The sequence below is a fragment of the Dipteris shenzhenensis genome, chromosome 15 (assembly GCF_047967505.1).
Source record: "Dipteris shenzhenensis isolate YYH24624 ecotype China chromosome 15, Dip_SZ_1.0, whole genome shotgun sequence".
Taxonomy (NCBI): Eukaryota; Viridiplantae; Streptophyta; class Polypodiopsida; order Gleicheniales; family Dipteridaceae; genus Dipteris; species Dipteris shenzhenensis.
The window spans coordinates 25915304-25925069 of NC_141610.1; positions in this window are offsets into that span (position 1 = coordinate 25915304).

A 9766-nucleotide genomic window follows, 5' to 3' on the forward strand; every position below is an offset into this window, starting at 1 on the left:
CCTAATGTTGCACCAAAAGAGGATACACAATACATTGTTGGAGATGTCTTGTATGGGAATGTAACTAGATACATCAATAGCTCTATTCATTTTGTAAGGATAGAGAAATGTTATGTATGTATATGACCCTAGAATGCCACCTTGTATTGAAGACAAATGGTATGTTTTACATACTGATATGTTATGCTTTATTGTTGTTCAATCTCTTAGCGATATCCATGCAGGAGAGGAATTGTTTTATGAGTATGAGTTTTAAGATGTTGAGAAAATTCACAATGTTCAGATTCACAATGCATGAAAATTAAATGACTTAGAGCTAAGTTTGGATTCACAAAATTGATTTTAAATTGGTAATTCACATGAAAACTTAGAGCATGTTTGGATTCACAAAATTGATTTAAAATTGGTAATTCAAATGCAAACTTCTCAATATTTGAATGGAGCAATATAATAATCTCAATATTTCAATGGAATGATATAATATTTAGCCAAATAAAAACTCAAATACATATTTGAATATAAGGGAATTGGCATTTTTCCAAAATTACTAATACAATGTTATTAATTGAATAGGTAGGAATTACATTGAAAGTACATGCTATAGTAACAATAACATGTCAAAAAAATTGGAATGATTGATTAAAAAAGTTTTGAAATCAAGTGGAAATAATGTTACTTGTATCATTTGGTGCCAATCATGCGACTTTAGAACACTTAGTTTTCCATTCAAAGTAAAGTAACCCTTTAAGTTATGCATGCATCCAGTTGGGGTTTTCATGCCTATGATGACACTCTTCACCCAGGTCTCTTCTACTTATGTCAAAACCCATGGTGCCTTTGATATGATCACCATGTCGACAGAACAGTTTTGTTTTTGCCAAAAGGTTCCTTTGATTTTCATCATCTTCAAGTCCTCTTGTGCTTTTGGGCTATCTCTATCTCTAGTCATATGTGTCCATGAACTTTTTAACACATTTTTGTATATATGCATTGGTTCCAATTGATATGTGACATGCTACCTCCAATAAGGAAGAGTCTAAAATATGGAAAGATCTTGTATGCTAAGTGGAGGGGTTATGACTTTTGGATCACACTAAATTTTCTCCTAATCACCAGATCTCATGACTGGAGGAATAGGATTTAATTTTGGCTACCCAAAAGATGAATCCACTCAACATGGATGGTCCATAGGAAGAAACCACATGTGATTCTTATAGATTTTGAGTACTGATTACATAAAATATCTTCACAATTTGGACATGCATAGTATCCAAACACTTGGAGACCACTATTTAGAGCCCATATCCCTTTTCTTACTGCAACTTGTATCATCAAATTTTTTATAGGATAAGTCCTGTAGCCATGCAAATGGTACTCGGTGGGCATGATACTTTGCATGGTCCTTAAACTAAGCTATTTTAAGGCATATACAAAGTATGATGCCCATTGGGTAGCGTTTGCATGACTAAAAGCCTTACCCTATTGAAAATTATGTGATGCGAGGTGCAATTAAAAAAGGGACAAGGACCCTAAAAGGAGTCATGCTACTCCAAATGAAATAACACCTAGCAAGAACATTTTTACCATCATGAATTAGAGGCTTGCCACCAATAGTGTTGTGTTTTTTCCCATGGATGCCCAACATGCCCATGGAAAACCAACGTCGTGGCCCCATTGCATGCAATAGGGTTTTTCTAAAAAATGTGGATGTGCAAAACTATTTTGTAGACAAGATTTGGTACAAAGTTGGGGCTATTAATGACCTATACAAATACGAAGTGTTGTCTTATTATAGGTTACAAAGGCATGGAGTTAGTATTACCCTATCAAAAATTTACTCAAATTTAGTATGCTAAAAAAAGGAATAGTAGACCACAAAAAAGGCTTGTAGATCTCAAAATCTCACAATCCACTACATGTTATCATCCTCTAAAATCTATCAAGAAGTAGACAGAGAAAATCATGAAGATTTTGAACTCAATTAATGGACCACTAACTTGCAACATTTTATTGGATCGAAATAACAACAAATATTAGTGTTGTGGGGTGCCAATGCAAAACCAGAATTGCATCACTTTTCTTCATCTCTTTCAACCCTACAATGAACCTCTTGACTTGCAACCACCTCTAACTCCTAAAGTCCACCTCTCCCTCTATTCTTGGGCTAGAGAGTCATCCATTGGAGTGAGTAGACACATACTCGTCTCCAAAAAGCGACTTTGCTTTCCAGGTATGTTAATTTGGTTTCTCTCCTCAAGTTTTTCTTTTTCATTTTACCTTCCCTTCCCCTTCCCCTTCCCCTTTCCCTTTCACCTTCCCCTTTTCCTTTCCATTCCCTTTTGTCTTTTCACTTGTCTCTTCCCTTTCCCTCTTCACTTCTCCCTTCTCTTGTCTCCTTTTCCTTCTCCCTTTTCTTCTCTTTCCCTTTTCCCTTTTCCCTTGCCCTACCCGTTCCCCTTTTTGTCCACTTTCCCTTTTCATTTTTCTTTCTCCCTCTCCCTTTCCCTTTCCCTTCCCCTTCCCCTTCCCCTTCCCCCTTTCCCTTTCCATTTTCCTTCCCCTTCCATTATCCCTTCATCTTTCCCTTCCCCTTCCCCTTCTCCCTTTCCCTTCTCCTTTCTCTTTATTCAAATAGAATGCATGTTTCATTTTCCCTTCTCCTTCCATTTTCCCTTCCCCTTCCCCTTTCTTTCTCAAAATCACTTTCCCTTCCCCTTTTCCTTAGTGATATTTGTTGATTGAAGCACCCATATAAACTACTCTTCCTCTAAGTCATGATGGGTGAAGAACTAAGAGGAAGAATAAGAGCAGATGTGACTGTGGCCAAGAGGAGGTTTGGTTGCAAGATGAATGTAGACATGGATTTCCATTTTCCCATTTCCCTTCATAAAAGCCTTCCCCTTCCCCTTCCTTTTCTCTTTTTCGTTTATTCTTTTTTTAAAGTAAATGCTAGATCTCTTTTTAAGGGAACTATGTAATGTGTTCTTTGCTTTCGTGAAGGATGGAAAGTATAGGATCAAGTGGAAAAGGAAAAAAGAGACCCTCAATACTACTACCTTGGGTAGTAGTACAATGAAGGCTTGCAAACTCCTCATGCGCTTAGATCCAAAAGGAGATCCAGATAGTCTCGAGGCTACATGCATCCATAGAGGTCTCGTCCTAGGGTTCACCTCCAAAAAATTGTGTACCATGTGCTCACCATGTGCTTTCAAAAGGAGGGGTATTTCAATCTCCCTTTTGGGAAAAAATCAACATGAATATAGCAATAGGAGGGTTTTTCAATTCAACTTCAAAAAAAAAAAAAAAAGTTAGCTCATAACTAAAGAGGGTTGGTTTTATTGGTTAAAAAACTTTAATTAACGGGGTTTTTAAATACCCCTTGAATGCACATGATACCTAGGATTTCTTAGTAGTGCACCCCCCAAGGAGATCTCCCAAGCTACAAACCATCGTAGAGTTAGAAGAGAGAGAAAGAGAGTGAGCATTGATGTAGACTCTCTTTCTCTAGTACAATGGATATCATAGGGGGTAGTCAAGATTACTCCCAAACTTCCACCACCCTATTTAATTTGGTTAAAAAAGAGTTTGAGATAATTTTGGAGACCCAAGGGTAGTGGGTCATTAACCAAATGCACATCCTTCGTTCATGGAAATTCAAGAGCACAGCCTTTTTTCATGGAAATTCAAGGGGGTTGTTATGGAATTCTACAAGTAGCTAAAAAAGGAAAAGGAATATATTTTGTTGATATTGATAGAGGAGTTTTGAGTGCCTTATGAGCAGCTAAAGTTCAACTCTTACTTAATGTTAAACAACATGCACCTTGTGCTTAAGTTGCAAAAAAACCAAACTTGTAAAATGAAGAAAGGGAAATCAAAAACTCTTGGGACCACCAAGAAGATCAACAAATCATAAAGAAAGAATTATAAAGGATCCCAAGAAATATGAGTAGCAAAACTAGGTTAATAGCTATGAGGAAGAGTAAAGTGCCAAGACAATCTCACTTGGGCTCAGATGGCAAGGCCCGATTTTATGCCTTTTTGTAAGTAGCTACTATTTCACTTCTGTTAGCATGTAATTTTGAAATGCAACATGTAAATATTTGAAACTAACATGTATTCTTGTAATGTTAGGAAATGAAAATGTGCAAGGAGTGCATGGATGATCATCAGTACTTGTATGCATACAAGAATGGTACACAATCTCTCTTTGAATTATTCATAGAGAGTGAGAAATATGTGCCCTTTATGATGAAAGACTTTACGACACCAATTTATTTTCATATGTAAGAATTTCAAACAACGATAAGATATACTAACCTCTTGCATGTGTGCTTGTTGAATAGGAGGATGGAGATGAATAATTGGCACAAGCCCATGCCCACCAAGAGGACCAAGAAGATGGAGGAGTAAGAAAAGGGGAAGGTGACAGGAGAAAAGATGAAGGTGATGGGAAGGATGAGGAGAACATTGGTAGCAGTCCAACTAGAAGCTTCTATATAAGATGTAGATATGAGTAGGCTAGAATAGAAAGACTTTGTACTCATACAATATAATGTAAAATGTTATACTCAAACAATGTAAACCATATAAAATCAACACTACATATATAATATAGACATTTATACAAAAGGGTAGATTAGGCATTGGCCAAGACCTAATCTATCTTAAAACATTTTTGCCAAAAAAGAAAGACATTGCTATTTTCATCAAATAGCTTCAAGATCTTTTAGGAGCTTTGATATTAGGATCGATTATCTTTTACCAACATTGATATTTTTTGTCATCAAATGAAATGTTGCAATTCTTTTACAATACAATTCTTTTAAAATGCAATGTATTTAATATGTAATTCATGATGTTGTAAATAGTAGGCATTGGAGTGATGTGTGCTAGCCGCTCGCTGCGCTGATGAAGTTATAAATCTCTCCAAGCATAGTTTGCATAGGGAGCTTAAACCCCATCAAAGTGGGTGGAAAATATTTATAATTTTAGGAAACCAAAATTTCACCATGTCACATATCAGATTGTAACCATGTTAGTTTACATTAACTAACATTTCACCAAACATGACAACAGCATGTTGTCATATTATATAAGCTCAAAGTATACATGAGCTAACCACATAGAATTTGGGCAAAGTATACATTTGCTACCACATTTGATATGAGCAAAGTATACATGAGCTCATTTTGCAAAATTTATAGGTACATTTGAGGTGGCTAAAAAATTACAAGAGATGCCCATTTTCCAAAAATTTAAAGACCCAAAAAAGTTAACATTTCAAACTCCTACGAAGGTGTGTCAATTCGTTGGTGCACATGAACAATTGCATCGGCGGCAATTGTTTAATAGAATGGTGAAAAGGTTGCATAGTAGCACCATAAGCACAAGGGTAGCTAGAATGAGCAGCAACATTATCAACATACTTGCGACGGGTGTATTTCTGAAGAAAATTGATTTGTAAAAACTCACGCATTAAAATCGCCCAACATTTCAGTATGTCACAACATTTAAAATATAGCATTGAAAGTTCTAATTTATAAAAATTAACGTGAAAATGATATCATTTGAAAATACAAAATACAACATGGGAACATATATTTATCGCATCATCTCCAAAATCCATTAACAAAATTGATATATGTCATTGAACCTATACGGGAACTACCGTCTCCACAACCGAGGATCATCAAAAAATGTTTCTTTGATGCCAAGAACTTCATACAATTGATGGGTCTGAGGAGCATTGCAAGTTGGACATGCACTTTTAACCTTTAAAGTATTTACAAGGCATGCTACGTGAAACCGATGGTTACATGAGAAAGCATAGTAACCGGTCATCGTATCGAAACAGCCTTGCCATATTGGACATATAGGTCCATCCTCCACGAAAGTTATACACATCGGAATGGTAGAGGGTTTTCTGACTGCCAAGCCCACAAAAGTAGGATCCAAGTTACGAACACAGCCTCTGTCTTCAATATGTTCGAGTGTGGCATGTGCATCGCCTTCTTGTTAAGAGATGCAACATTGCTTCTCATACGCATTTTCTATGTCTTGCCTATGTCCGGATTGTTGGAGCAATGCATTCACGTGATTCAATTCAGCAAGGAGCCGCTCGTTCTCCTCGTTCATCACCCGTTGATATCCAAACATAGGATGACACACTATGATGCTTGGAAACGTCAAATCTTCCCTTGTCGCACTTTGCAGTGCTGGTTGTGGGCCCTCACCACCATCACCCCCCTCTATACCTTTATCTCTCGCGGCTTCATGCACGTTCATAAATAGTTTAGAGCTTGTCACAAAAAGTACATAGATGCAAAACATGGCTAATGAGTACATTATCTACGATATAACAACTATGAGCACAAATGAAACAAATTGGTATGTTCTTCACTCACCTGAAGCCAAGCTTCCCACGTTAGCGAGTTGTGATGCCACAACGGGGATAGCAGTGGTGGCGGTTGTCCTTGGCTGTGATGTTCATCGTGTGTGTGTTCGAGGAGAGGAGGCAAAGTCTACAGGCATGTCGAGCATGAAATTTGCACATAACATCTTTGCAAAGTAGAGTGGCACGGCTCTACTATGAGAGGCTTCTTTGATTTGATCATGCAATGAATAGAATATGCATTCTCCCTCATAGCTTGGTGGGGACAATTTTTTATGGGCCATCGTCCATGTGCGGCATCATTGCAATCCCACATAGCTACTACCTCATCGTCTTTAAAACACTGTGTTGATACGGTCGTAGTTCCAACCGTTTGAATCATGGAAGGCGCTTGCATTAGCAATTACGCGAGCCTCATCTCTCGTTGTTGGTAGGAGGGTGGAACCTGCTTTGCAAGTCTCACCATATTGCAAATACCTTGCTCCCCCAGCCCAAAAGTACCTAGTTTTAGTATTAATTGCCCATTTTGTCAGCTGAACCAGTCTAGCAGCGAACAGTTTAGCGGGGTTTAAGAAATCTAGGTAGCCAGGCTAGTAGTCCAATGCCACTAAAACTGCATCGTTCAGCATTTGCAAGCCTTGGAGCTGCAAATGTATAAATCCTATATATCATGTGTGTTAAAGGCCTATCTGTAAAACCCCTTATCTGTAAATTTGTCATGAATAAAACAAACCCTTTTCTATTTAATCTGTGAATAACCCCTTTACATGATACCCTTATGTATGTGAAAAATGTTTGAAAAGGGAGTTTTAAAAGCTCCTTATGTTGAACCCACGCACTATGGTTACATATTTATGTGTGACCCCCCCAAGTATATGCTACTGGTGAGGCTCCCCTAGTGCCACTGTTTGGCAAGGGGAAGTCCTCTTAGGGGTCACTTGCAACATAGGATGGACAAGCCTCTTGCACAAGCTGGAGGCACATCTTTTCTCAGTGGCTGATAACTTTGTACTTATCCAAGAACAATAAGCTTGTAATTGTACGTTATGTGTCTTCCTTTTCTTTTTTACAATTCCCGTCTTGAACGATAGAGTGTCTCATAAATTGACCTTACTCTCAAGGATAAAGTGTCTTGATAACTTTGACTTTGAAACATAAACTGTGCCAAACGGGTTTCAATCAACTGTAGTATGTATATATATATGTCAAGCTTGTTGGTGCTAGAGATTCTACGAGTCGCTTACCATTTTCCCCGGTCAGCCTTCTACGCCGTTTGCAATCCGTCGCAGAGAACCATCCGTGTGTCTTGCTTTTCTTTTTTACAATTCCCGTCTTGAACGATAGAGTGTCTCATAAATTGACCTTACTCTCAAGGATAAAGTGTCTTGATAACTTTGACTTTGAAACATAAACTGTGCCAAACGGGTTTCAATCAACTGTAGTATGTATATATATATGTCAAGCTTGTTGGTGCTAGAGATTCTACGAGTCGCTTACCATTTTCCCCGGTCAGCCTTCTACGCCGTTTGCAATCCGTCGCTCGACCTCCTAGGACTACTTTACGGGCGATCCCCGTTTGTCGTCCATAGCCCCCTCTGATTGAAGCAGGTCTCCCTCATTCTCCTGACGTGCGTGCAAAAGCTTGACGGACGATCCATGTAAAAGTCCTTAAAACGACAATTGTAGCCTCTCTAGAAAACTGGTTATGTTGCGACAAAGTACAAGCGACATGCCACAATTCATGCTATGAATAGCACGACCGGGGCCTTAGTACACATATAATTGCTCGGACTTTGCCACAATTCATGCTATGAGTAGCATGACGTGTCTACCACGGGATATAGACTTGCCTAGTGACCTTTAATTTCAAGGAACAAAATTTCTCATATTTGAGCTCACTCTACCTACATAGGAGCATCGATGGGTTGATCATAATAACCCATTCAATCATCATATCATCATAGATTACAACATCTTTGCAAAATCATATTTTCATATTGTTTTTCTCATATAGGGTCCAAGCTTTACTCCTCCTTTACTCTTGCCTAGAACGGATCTCCCATCACCTGAGCTTTGCCTAGAATGGATCTCCCATCACCTGAGCTTTGGCTTGTTTGATAGATCTCTCCACTTGTGCTTTGGCTCATTTAATAGATCTCTGCACCTAAGCTTTGGCTCTCGTTTAACAAACCTCTCCAAAAATGCATCATAAATTCCCTCTTGCACATAGACACTCGATCTTGCAAACATATAACCTAGAGAGCCTTTGTTAAAATTTAAGAAATCAACTTGAGCTGCATCAAGAAACTGTACAGATCACTTTATATAGGCACATGTTGTTAAGGGCAAATAATAACGATGAATCCTCCAATATGAGAGATCTTTACAATCACGTTAAGGAATCCATCATTGAAAATTATTAATAGTGACTTGCCACCTAGCTCTAGTGTGCTTTTGGAAGATGCTTACACCACCATGCTTTACCGACATTCTACTTCCTCTTCAACTCACCCAAAGTCAAGCCAAAGTTATCATAACTTTCCAACACAGGACCCTCCCATTAAAATCAATTAAACTATAAGCTTAGATGGGCTTGCCTCTCATCCTCACTTGCATAGACTCTTCCCTAGTTTTTGCATCTATAGACTACTTCGCGCTCACTTTTTCTCAATTGCCCAAGACTACCTCCTATCTTCCTCTTTAGCTATAACTTCTTCTTTAACTATAACTTCTTAGACATTATTGGGAACCTTGTCAAGTCTAAACCTTCTTTTGATGTGACCACCATCTTTGTAGGATACCGCTCTTTCTTTTTTTCTTTAGTAGCAATCATCCCGTTCACCCACACAATTCCTTCGATCCATTAAAGATCATGCTCAAGCTTCCATGGCCGTCAAGACATCTTATGTAGCTCGTCGACTCGTTTGAGTAATTAGTAGTCAGTGGAGATATTTTTTGGTTAGTTTTGTGAACATCTCAGTTTGGATGAGTTCAAAGGGTTCGTTGACCTCGGTGCCCACCATTCTAAACCCTCCCTTTGTCTTAAAAACATACCAGGTCATAGGTGATTGGCTACTTAACACATATGTAAGGCATCTCATCCTTGAGTCTCACATGAAATGGCAAAAGACATAATCAATGCTTGGCATTAGATAATCATAGGGTCACAACAACACTCCTTTAAAATAAAGTAGCAATACAATGCTCCCAAAATGCATCACCCACAAAAAAAAAAGAAAAAAAGTACATAAGAGATGCAAAGCTCGAATTGCACTGAACATATCATCCTACTTTGCTCACCATCCCTCAAGCTACCCTTAACAAATCTGTACCTCCAGAGATCGATGCATCTGGTAATTCTATGGAGGAGTGATT